Raw genomic sequence first — 11,591 nt, 5'->3', positions numbered from 1 at the left:
TAAGGATTATGAATTCTCTGTTGATCATGATATAATTACTATGGTTGAATCTGATCCTTTCTATGGCTATGAATCTGAAACTGTTGTGGCACATCTTACTAAATTAAATGATATAGCCACCGTGTTCACTAATGATGAGAGAACTAGCTACTTTTATATCCTTAAAATCTTTCCGTTCTCATTAAAGGGTGATGCTAAGATATGGTTTAATTCTCTTGATCCTGGTTATCTGCGTAGTCCCCAGGATATGATTTATTACTTCTCTGCTAAATATTTCCCCGCTCATAAGAAACAAGCCGCTTTAAGGGAAATATATAATTTTGTGCAAATTGAAGAAGAGAGTCTCCCACAAGCTTGGGGGAGGCTTCTCCAATTACTTAATGCTTTGCCTGATCATCCTCTAAAGAAAAATGAAATACTTGATATCTTTTATAATGGACTAACCGATGCTTCTAGAGACCACCTGGATAGTTGTGCTGGTTCTGTTTTCAGGGAAAGGACACCAGATGAAGCTGAAATTCTATTGAATAATATATTGACTAATGAAAATAATTGGACACTTCCTAAGCCAACTCCTGAGCCTATTCCTAAACCAACTCCGAAGAAGAGGGGTGTTCTATTTCTCAGCCCCGAAGATATGCAAGAGGCAAAGAAATCTATGAAAGAAGAGGGTATTAAAGTTGAAGATGTTAAGAATTTACCCCCTATTGAATAAATACATGGTCTTAATTTACCGCCTGTTGAAGAAACATATGATCTTAATTCATCACCTATTGAAGAAACACATGGTCTTGATAACCCGACACAGGTAGTAAAGGTAAATTCTCTCTATAGATATGATAAAGCTGAAATCCCTCCTAATAAGTTTGCTAGACAATGTTTGGATGAGTTCAATAACTTTATGGTTAAGAAAGAAGACTTCAATGCTTATTTTGGCAGACAATTGAAACAAAATTCTTATATGCTTGAACACTTGGGTGATTATATGTCTAGAGTTAAAGGTGAACTTATACTCATTAGTAAACATGCTTCTATGGTTACCACTCAAGTAGAACAAGTACTTAAAGCTCAGAATGATTTGCTCAACGAATTGAATAGTAAGAATAATGATTTTGCTGTTAGAGCGGCTGCTAGAACTGGTAAAATGACTCAGGAACCTTTGTATCCTGAAGGCCATCCTAAGATAATTGAGCAGGATTCTCAGAGGAATAATATTGATACACCTAGTCCTCCTAAAAAGAAGAAAAAGAAAAATGATAGGACTTTGCATGCTCCTAGTGAACCTGTTGTTGACACACCTGATAATCCAAACGATATTTCTATTTCTGATGCTGAAACACAATCTGGTAATGAACATGAAACTAGTGTTAATGTTAATGATGATGTTCATGTTGATGCTCAACCTAGCAATGACAATGATGTAGAAATTGAACCTTCTGTTGATCATGATAACCCACAATCAAAGAATCAATGTTATGATAAGAGAGACTTTGTTGCTAGGAAACATGGTAAAGAAAGAGAACCATGGGTTCAGAAACCCATGCCTTTTCCTCCCAAACCATCCAAGAAAAAGGATGATGAGGATTTTGAGCACTTTGCTGAAATGATTAGACCTATCTTTTTGCGTATGCGATTAACTGATATGCTCAAAATGAATCCTTATGCTAAGTACATGAAAGATATTGTTACTAATAAAAGAAAGATACCGGAAGATGAAATTTCCACCATGCTTGCTAATTATACTTTCAAGGGTGGAATACCAAAGAAGTTAGGAGATCCAGGAGTACCCACTATACCATGCTCTATTAAAAGAAATTATGTTAGAACTGCTTTATGTGATCTTGGAGCCGGTGTTAGTGTTATGCCTCTCTCTTTATATCGTAGACTTGATTTGAATAAGTTGACACTACCGAAATATCTTTGCAAATGGCTGATAAATCAACTGCTATACCTGTCGGTATTTGTGAGGATGTGCCTGTTGTAGTTGCAAACGTTACTATTTTAACGGACTTTGTTATTCTTGATATTCCCGAGGACGATAGTATGTCTATTATTCTTGTAAGACCTTTTTTGAATACTGCACGGGCTGTTATTGATTGCAACAAAGGCAATGTCACTTTTCATGTTAATGGTAATGAGCATACAATACACTTTCCGAGGAAACAACCTCAGGTCCACAATATCAATTCTATTGGAAAATTCCATCGATTATATTTGGAGGTTTTGAATTTCCTCTTCCTACTGCCAAAAAAAATGATATTCTTATTATTGGGGATGTGCATATCCCCGTTGAGGTAACATAGTGTTATTCGAAATTTCTCCGGTTCCATGTTATTCGGAATGAGTTTGTTAACAAGACTTGATCAACCTTGTTAGTGGATTACTTTTAATGAGCATGAGATGGATGAAGTTAGAAAGCACAACCTTCTGTACCCTTCTTTTACTTTCTGTTATTTAGTTCAAATAAAGCAAAGATAGTATTTTCTGTCTGTTTTCTGATTTATCCGTGCAATATAAAAATACCCCAAAAATAAAAGTTCTCCAAATGCCCTGAAATTGAAATATGATTTTTTCTGGAATATTTGAGAATATCTGACACTGAGAACACAGCAGGGGGAGCAAGCACCTGGCCACGAGGGTCTAGGGCGCGCATACCCCCCTGGGCGCACCCCCGCCTCGTGGGCCCATGATGGCTCCCCTCCACTTATTCCTGCACCCGCACACTTCTTCTTCCTCCCAAAAAAATCACCATCCAGCTCAAGCACGAGTTCTAGCTCATTTTGCTGCGATTTTCCATCTCCTTGCTCAAAGCACCTCTCACAAAACTGCTTTGGGGGATTGTTCCTTGGTATGTGACTCCTCCATTGGTCCAATTAGTTTTTGTTCTAGTGCTTTATTCAATGCAAATTTGTGCTGCCTAGGTGACCATGTTCTTGAGCTTGCATGTCAAATTTATATGGTTCCAAGTAGTTCTAAGGCATGATATAGGCTCTAGGCACTTGTAGGAATAGTTGCTATCAATTTTGTTGAGTTTGGTTCACTTTTATTTGAAGTTACTAAAAATTTCAGAAATTTTGCGGAGAAAGAAATATGTTTAGGAAAATGTACCAAGGTGGTTCTTCAAGGAAGCAAGGACCCAGGCTTGCAATGCGTGATGCTGATGATGAACCACCAAGGGACGCTCAAGTGCGGCCTTGTGAATGGCCTTCAGAAGACTTTATGGATCGAACGGGAATCAAGGAAGAATTTAACGCATATTTGCGTAACGCTGATCTTGTGAGCTTCGAGGTAGAAAAGTATCGTCAGTACCACTATCTCACTAGTTCCTTTGTGAGGAGGTTTGAATTTTCATCTTCACGCAATTCTCAAACTGTCCTGTTTGATCTTTATGAAAATTCTTATACCATGGACTTAAAAGATTTTACCACTGCTTGCAAACTTCCACAATAGGGTAGTACTAGTGAACCTCGCAAATCTGAATTTAGAGATTTTCTTGCTAGTATAACTGTGGGGGAATTTAGAGACATAGCACAAGCTACCATAGGGAGCATTCATTTTCCTGCTATACACTATTTTGCTCTCTTCATAGGTAGGTGCATAAATGGTAAGGATGAAGTATGTCACATGTGTGTCCCTGACCTCAGTATTCTTAGGAGTGTTGTGTTAGGAGATAAATCTTATAATTTGTGAGCCATTGTTGCACGTAGGTTGCATAATAATAGATTTAATAGAGATTTCTTTGCTGGAATTTATGCAACCCGTATTGCTAACTTTCTTGGTGTAGACATACGTGAGGATGATATTGAGTTGCCTCCTGCTTATTTAGATTATGAGGCTATGGTTCGTCATCATTTTGTTGAGAGGAACGATCAGTTTCTCCAGTACCGACTAATCTTTGAGAGACGACGCACCTATCACGTCGCTCTCCCTGCTTCTACTTTCTTTGACTTTCAGGCAAAAGGGAGATATTTTATAACCAGAGAGGAGGCAGAAGAGTATAAGAGGAGGGCTGAGATAGCTCGCCTCCAAGCTGCAGCCCATGATGCAATGACTGCTGCATCTCAGTACGACCCCAACTATAACTTTGCATATCCGCCAGGCCAGCCGTGGCAATAGACCAATTTAGGCCAAAAGCCTAAGCTTGGGGAAATACGTATTTCTCACCGACATTACATTTATGTTCACACACTCATTGCTAGATGTCGGTGTTCATACTTTTTCTTTGTATCATCCATGCTAGTTTATTTTTCTTTTTATGCTTTCTTCTTGTGCTTTTGAAAAACCTTAAGAAAAACAAAAAAAAAGTTAGTTGTAGCTATAAGATAGTTTACTTTCTTGCTGTAGTAGTAATAATTAAAAAGAAAACCTAAAAAGATTTCCCTTTCTTCTTTTATTTGTTGGGAGCTTTCCCGTGTAAATAGTTTTATTTCTTTTCTTTTCTTTGGGGGTCGATAGGAGAAGACCATGATTAAATTGTTGAAGTGGCTCTTATATGCATTATTGTTAATTTAACCAAGAGCCCATATTGCCTTGTCTTCTCCTGTTTATTGAATGCTCGCAGATTCCAGCTTAGTCCAATGCACGTGCACTCTTATTATTATTCACGTCGTTCGGTCGTGCAAGTGAAAGGCAATTATGACGATATATGATGGACTGATTGAGATGAGAGAAGCTGGCATGAACTCGACCTCTCTTGTTTTTGTAAATATGATTAGTTCATCATTCCTGATTCAGCCTATTATGAATAAACATGTTTGCAATGACAATTAGAGATTATAGTTACTTATGCCATGCTTAATTAGATAGAAGTTTATAATGGTTTACCTTGCATGCCAACATGCTATTAAAATGGTTGTGATGTGGTATGATGGGGTGCTATTAAAAATATGGGTACGTTTGGTGGAGGTGAAGCAAAAAGTGCTTCGAGACTTGCCCTACTGGCCGACCTGGACGCCCCGGTTGAACATGGTGTATTTGTTGATTTGAAAAAAACACAAGTTTTAAAAACGTTCGTTGATTTGAAAAAGTAAGCTAATGTGACAAAAAAGTTCATGAATTTGACAAAAATGTTCAGCAATTTGAAAAAAGTTCATGAAATTGGAAAAAGTTCATCGGTTTGAAAAAAACTTCACGAAATTGATTAAAGTTTACAAAATAAAAAATTCTTCATTTGAAAAAAATCATGGATTCAAAAAATAAGTTCATGATTTGTAAAATGTTCATGAATTTAAGAAAATGTTCACGAATTTAAGCAAATGAAAAAGAAAAGAGTGTATGTAGTTTTTCTTTGAATTATTATTAAAAAAAGAGTGTAGGTAGCTAGGCATTGAAACCATGCGTGGACCAGTCAGCGTACGTTTCGTCCGTTCCTTGAAACACGACTCATTTTTTGTTTTGCGTTTAATTTAATTTTTTTGAGGACCAACATGGCGACTCATGTGACAAGAACCTGTACGTCATGTAGATTCTGACCAATACTGTACCATTGTTTTCCTCGAAGTGACTGTAGACTCAGCATGCACCTTAAAATGCGAGTCTATACTGCAGGTCATGTTATAGGCACTCTGTTGCCATATTGGTTGTGCATCTCCCTGGCATGAATAGAGTCATTTTTCATCAAGATTCATTTACCGGACACAGTTGAGGCTATCACATGTTGGCTTATGGATCGTATCGAGAGGTTGTAGGCACGAGATCAAACAACAAGAACAAACACAGATGAGTTTTGGGCTGCTCCAACGCAACTTTTCTGAGTTTTGTTCGCATCATATAGGGCTCAAAGAGACGACCCCGCGACCAACACGGCCTACTAAACTTGCCCAACAAATCGCGACCTTGACCAGATGTCGGTCAACATTAAAATCCAACTTATCTTGAAGAGATTGATGCTAAAACGTCTCCTAACAAGTTCCAAACTTGCCCTATGTGATACAGACTTGTGATATAAATTTATGTTCCTATACATGGAACATAGAAGTACGCTCTATTTATAGACTCGGACATAAGACGTAAACGAACGTTCTCCTTTTAGACTTTATTAGCACATATGTCCGTCCGTTGCAACGGGAGATAAAATAGTATGTATTCAAAGTCAGTGACAATTATATGTGCAAGCAAAATCATGTGTGCGCATGAAAAATGAACATTTAGCTTCTCGGTTTCGCCGTGTGTGAAGGAATCAATCGGCTATTTTTCCATTAATTGATTGAGGGCATTTAAAAGTTTTATTACGTCATCGTACTTCAGAGAAGACCAATGAGTTATTCAATCTACTCTTCCTTTCAATCCCTTCATTCGAGGGGATTTTAAGGTATGAACTTTCTGAATATTTTAGAAATAATGAACAATTTTTAAATCCTGAATAGTTTCCTAAAAATTATGTACACTTTGGAAAAACGCGAACAAAATATGAAAGGGAACATCTTTTAAAATTCACAAACATTTTCTAAAAACACCACTATTTTATTAAACATGTATATTATTTGAATTTGTGAACATCTTTTTAAAACTGGTTCATATGTTGAAAATTCATAAGATTTTGAGAAAGTGTGTACTCTTTATACACGAACATTATTTTAAATTTTAAAATTTCACTAAAATAAGAATATTTCTCGAATTTAGAACATTTTTAAAAATGCCATTTTCTTTTCAGAAATCTCTAACAATTTTGAAAAACAATATTGTTTTTTGAAAAAATGGGAAACTTTTTGCAAGTTCCGAATATTTTTCAAAATAGCAACACAATTTTGGAATTCCGGAAATTTTCCAAAAATTGTTTTTTTAATTTTGAATTTTTTTACAAATTTTTTAATTTAAGAAATAAATTATAAAATAACTTGGAAGTGAAGAAAGAGATTTTTTAGGGGTATGAAAAAAGATATAGGGAAGGAGAGTAACAATAGAAGTAAAACACAGAAAAAGATAAAAACAGGTCAACCCATTATTGGTTGTCATGTGTGAAATTTCTACTATTTATCACCCTGTGCGGAAAATAGAATTTTCAGTCGGTATGGGCAGAAAAGTAAGTGGGCTTGCTTGGCTGGGCCACAATGCGCGGCCCATGTATGAAAATTCTTTTCTAGCAGACAAACGCGGGGGCAACTACTTAACGAGCGCTCCTTCGGGAGCCTCACAACGATCAGCCCCACTTGGCGCGCTCTCAGTCGTTCACCACGTGTCGCGCTCTGGGCACTTCCTCCGGATTTTGTTTTCCTTTTCGCACGCGTTTTCGGCTTTTTAAACGTTTCAGTTTTCCATCGGTCTTCCTTAGCTTTTGGATCAACAAAAATCGAAAAAATTGCACGAAAAAACACGTTTTTTCTGTTTCGCAAGAGTCACGGTTTTGCTTTCAAGAAAGGCACGGTTTTGGTTTCGCGAGAGTCACGGCCGTGCCTCTCGGAAACGAAAAAAAACATGTTTTTTTCCTTTCGCGAGAGACACGGTTTTTATTCCGCGAGAGGTACGGTTGTGCTTTTGCAAGAGTCACGGCCGTGCCTCTCGGAACGGAAAAAAACGCATATTTTATTTTTTTTCTTTCGTGAGAGACACGACTTTGCTTCCGCGAGAGGCACAGTTGTGCTTTCGCGAGAGTCACAGCCGTGCCATCCGTTGAGGGTGGAAATTTAAGAATAAATAAGTTTTAAGCAAACTTGTTTAGTCGTCTTTTTCAAACTATGTTTCATTCATATGATAGAATTTTAATATGACTTTAAATAAATTGGATCTTGGCGGAGGCTTCCCGGATAAATACTTACTTTCTTTTATCCATATTGCTCCATAGATAGCAAGTTTTAATTAGTATAAAAAAGTAAACCAATGACTATTCATGATTCCATCCATATTGTATCAATTCTCTATACCACCTTTACTACATGCACGCCTCTTCACCAAACTTGGTCTCACGTACTCCTCCTGATTTTTAGTAGATAGTATTTTACTAGTAGGTTTAGGAAATTACGAGCAAACTAAGAGGGATGGAGCGCATCCTGCATGCTTTACTACTTTTACGTAGAGAAGCAGTGTATTACGATCAAGACATGGGAAGTTATGACATGCGGCTGGCTTTGTGCAGGCGCACCCGTGGCCGGATCGTAGGATAAGGGATTATGCACTCACGCTCAGATGTTCTGCTATTCGCCCCCCCCCCCCCCCCCCCCCCCAAAAAAAACACAATACCATAGCTACTTAAAGCATCTCCAACGGTTGCATAAAAAATTCATGCCCAATAAAAGTTTTAGCGCGCCACTATAGCACTTTTAATGCGCCGGGACCAACATTGCTTTAGCGGATGCCTAAAAACGCACGTCCAAAAAGCAGACAGTGCAAATTGTTAAGCGCGCGCAATCCGGAGCTCAAAATATGCTGCGCGCGATAGTGTTTTTCAGCGCGCGCCCTAAATCTTTTAGCGCTACAGCATCTGCTAGAGTTGTTCGGTGCCCAAAAAAATAAATTTTTAATGCGCGAAGCTCTTTTTGAGTGCCCGTTGGAGATGCTCTTAACTGCCTTTACTCCAATACTCCCGCACATCTCCTGGAACTTCACCCTTCTAGGTGACTTGGTCAAAATATCTGTGAGCTGATCGTTCGTGTTGACATAGTGAACATCCACCTTTCCTTCTTCCACACAATCTCTGATGTATTGGTATTTTTGTTGGGAAACGTAGTAGAAAAAAAATCATGCCTACAATCATCCAAGATTAATATGAAGATGCATAACGGGTTGGGATCACGATCATTACCGTCACCAAGTTACAACAGAAGAAGAACGTGACGGTGTAGATCGTACTTGGAGCCCTCGAACCGTCGATGAAGCGGATGTTTGCCTCTCGTGTGTATAGCCTCTCTACGGATTTATATATGCATATGTATTTGTAGATTGCTTTTTAGTAGATGCACTATTCATCCTTAAAGTCCATGAATTTGTCTTTTCTGCACAGATCATATTTTAAGGTATTTTATTCTGAAATTTTACAAATATACACATAACATCTAGATAAAAGAAGTTACCATTCAATTTACTTCTTTGCACATGTCACAAATGACCATTTTTTTAGATAAAATTTTACAGGTATGCAAGGCACAACATAAACTATCTACTTGAATAGTATTTTTTAAGTTTGTAAGTGTACTAAGCTTAGCAGCTTTTCGACGGGAGGTGGTTTGAAGCATGGGAAACGGAAAACAGGGCAGCACCACCCAGATCGGTATCTTCTCCATCCACTAAGTCGTCAAGGTCGTCTTGGAGATTGTTTTCGGTCATGAATGCATGGCGGTCTTGATCGTCCACACACATGTTTTCAACCAGAAGGGCAAGAGTAGTTATGTCTTTTCTGAACACACTATAGACGCAAGCACTCGTACATACACGCATACACTCATCCCTATGAACATACACACGCACATTCTACCCCCTATGAACACCTTTGAAAGACTGAGCCGGTATATCATCTTAACATTTACGAAATCACCGTAGGCGCCTCGTCGTCGACGGGAATGTCTCCTCCCACTGAAAGCACATCGCCGGAAATTCTGAAATAAATCTAGAAAATGCTCATCGATATGCATGACCTAGTACATTGTATGTACGTGTTAGGACACATATTTTTTTTCAATGATTTGTTTATAAACATGGTAAGTGCCCCCATCCTACCCCGTGCGGAAGCGGATGTTTGGCTCTCGGGTGTTACACTAGTAGGAAAAAACTTATACACAGAGACTTATCAATTGTGCTGGTTAAAACACGGCGCTACTGCTATCTAACAGTAGCGCGGCCTAAAAAAGAACTTTACTGCTACAGAAATAGCAGTAGCGCGTCCTTCATAAAAAGCGCTACTACTATAACTGTTACACTGTTGCCGCCAGGCATGTTATAGTAGTAGCGCTCTTCTAAGGACCGTGCTACTGCTAACAAAATAGTAGTGGCGCGTTTTAAGGCGATAGTGCTGCAACTAAGAAAAGAAAAAGGAAAGAAAAAAAGAAAAGAAAAAAAGAAAAGGAAAATTAAAGAAAAAGAAAAAATGTAAGCAATAGCAGCAGCCCGTTTTCACGGAAGCGCCATAGCTACTTTAGCTATAGTGCGTTTTCAAGAACAAGCGCTATAGCTAACTTATCTATAGTAGTAGCGCGTTTCGTCAGAAAGCGCTATAGCTAAGTAGCTATAGCGCTTGTCGAAAAAAGCGCTGCTACTAAGTTTGACTTGCCCCTGCGCAGACGTTCCTCCTTCCCCCTACCTCTCCCTCCCCGCCCCTGCTCCACTCGCCGCCCCTGCTCCCTCGCCGTCCCTGCCTCCGTCGTCGTCACCGGAGCCGCCACCGGAGGCGTGCCATCGCCGCCACCGGAGCCGCACACCCTCGACGCCCCCAGAGTCACCCTCGTCCGCTCCTCGCCGCCCCTGCCTCCCTTGACGCCCCTGCCTCCCTCGTCGTTACCGGAGCCGCCGTAGACGCCACCAGAGCCACCCTTGACGCCCTCCGCGCCACCATCTCCCCCAAGCACCTCCCCGCAACCGTTCCCCCGAGCACCCTCTCTGTGAGCCCCCACCCCTCCTCTCTAGCTTACTTTACTTAGGTGAATTTAGTTATGAACCCTAGGAATTAGCTAGGGTAAGAAGGTTAACTAGGTAGGTTAAGTAACTAAGTGAACTAGCTAGGTTAATTCGGTTCATTAGGTTAACTAGTTAGGTAAACTAGGTTGGCTAGGTTAGAGCAAAATTTAGTTTAGAGCAAAAATATAGTTAGGGTAGTAGGGTTTAACTAGGGCAGTAGGGTTTAGAGCAAAAATTAGTTAGGGAAGTAGGGTTTAATTATGGTTTTTGTTTTCATAGATGTTTTTTGAAAAGAACGAAATGAAGAAAATGTTGCAGCAGTGTTGCTAGTAGTATATATAGTGGTACTAGTAGATGTTAATTAGGTTAGGGCAACAGTGGTACTAGTAGATGTTAATTAGCTGTTTTTTAGTTAGGGCAGTAGGGTTTTACTAGGTTAATTAGGTTAGTAGTGCTGGACGGAGGGAATGATTCCGAGTGGCCTATGTTTTGCCGGAATGTTGATTCATTTCCGTTCAGGCAAATTTCAGGCGCTCTATTTGTCCAGTTTGTAGCAAAGGTCATGCCGAAATCTTCCGTGAATTTCGGCATGACTTGTGCTACAAACTAGGACATATCGAGTGCCCCGGATTTGCCGCAACGGGAATGAATCAACATTTCTGCAAAACATTGGCCTTTTTATGTCATTATTTATTTTATTAGGTCTAAAATTAATTGAATAGATTTAATCATAGGAAACATGGCTAGCAACGATGAAGGACAGGGTTCTGGTGATTGCAACGTCTACACGATGGCAGACGTCTATTTGAACCTTCTCGATGAGCAACGGTTGTTGCAGGGCCCACATGTCACATCCGAGACTGAGACCGACATCGAGACCGGCAGTGAGACGGGCACCGGCGTCGAGACGGGCACCGAGACTGGCGAAGCCGGTATAGAACCGATACCAAAGAGGCAACGGCGCCCAAACCAGCTCATCACTAATAGACTGGTGGTCACGGAGGCGGACGACGGCAATTTTGAGACAAAAGAGCCTGCAGAAGCAAGCG

This window comes from Triticum aestivum, chromosome 5D, assembly GCF_018294505.1.
Source record: "Triticum aestivum cultivar Chinese Spring chromosome 5D, IWGSC CS RefSeq v2.1, whole genome shotgun sequence".
Classification (NCBI taxonomy): Eukaryota; Viridiplantae; Streptophyta; class Magnoliopsida; order Poales; family Poaceae; genus Triticum; species Triticum aestivum.
Note: the sequence above shows the minus strand (reverse complement) of the source record.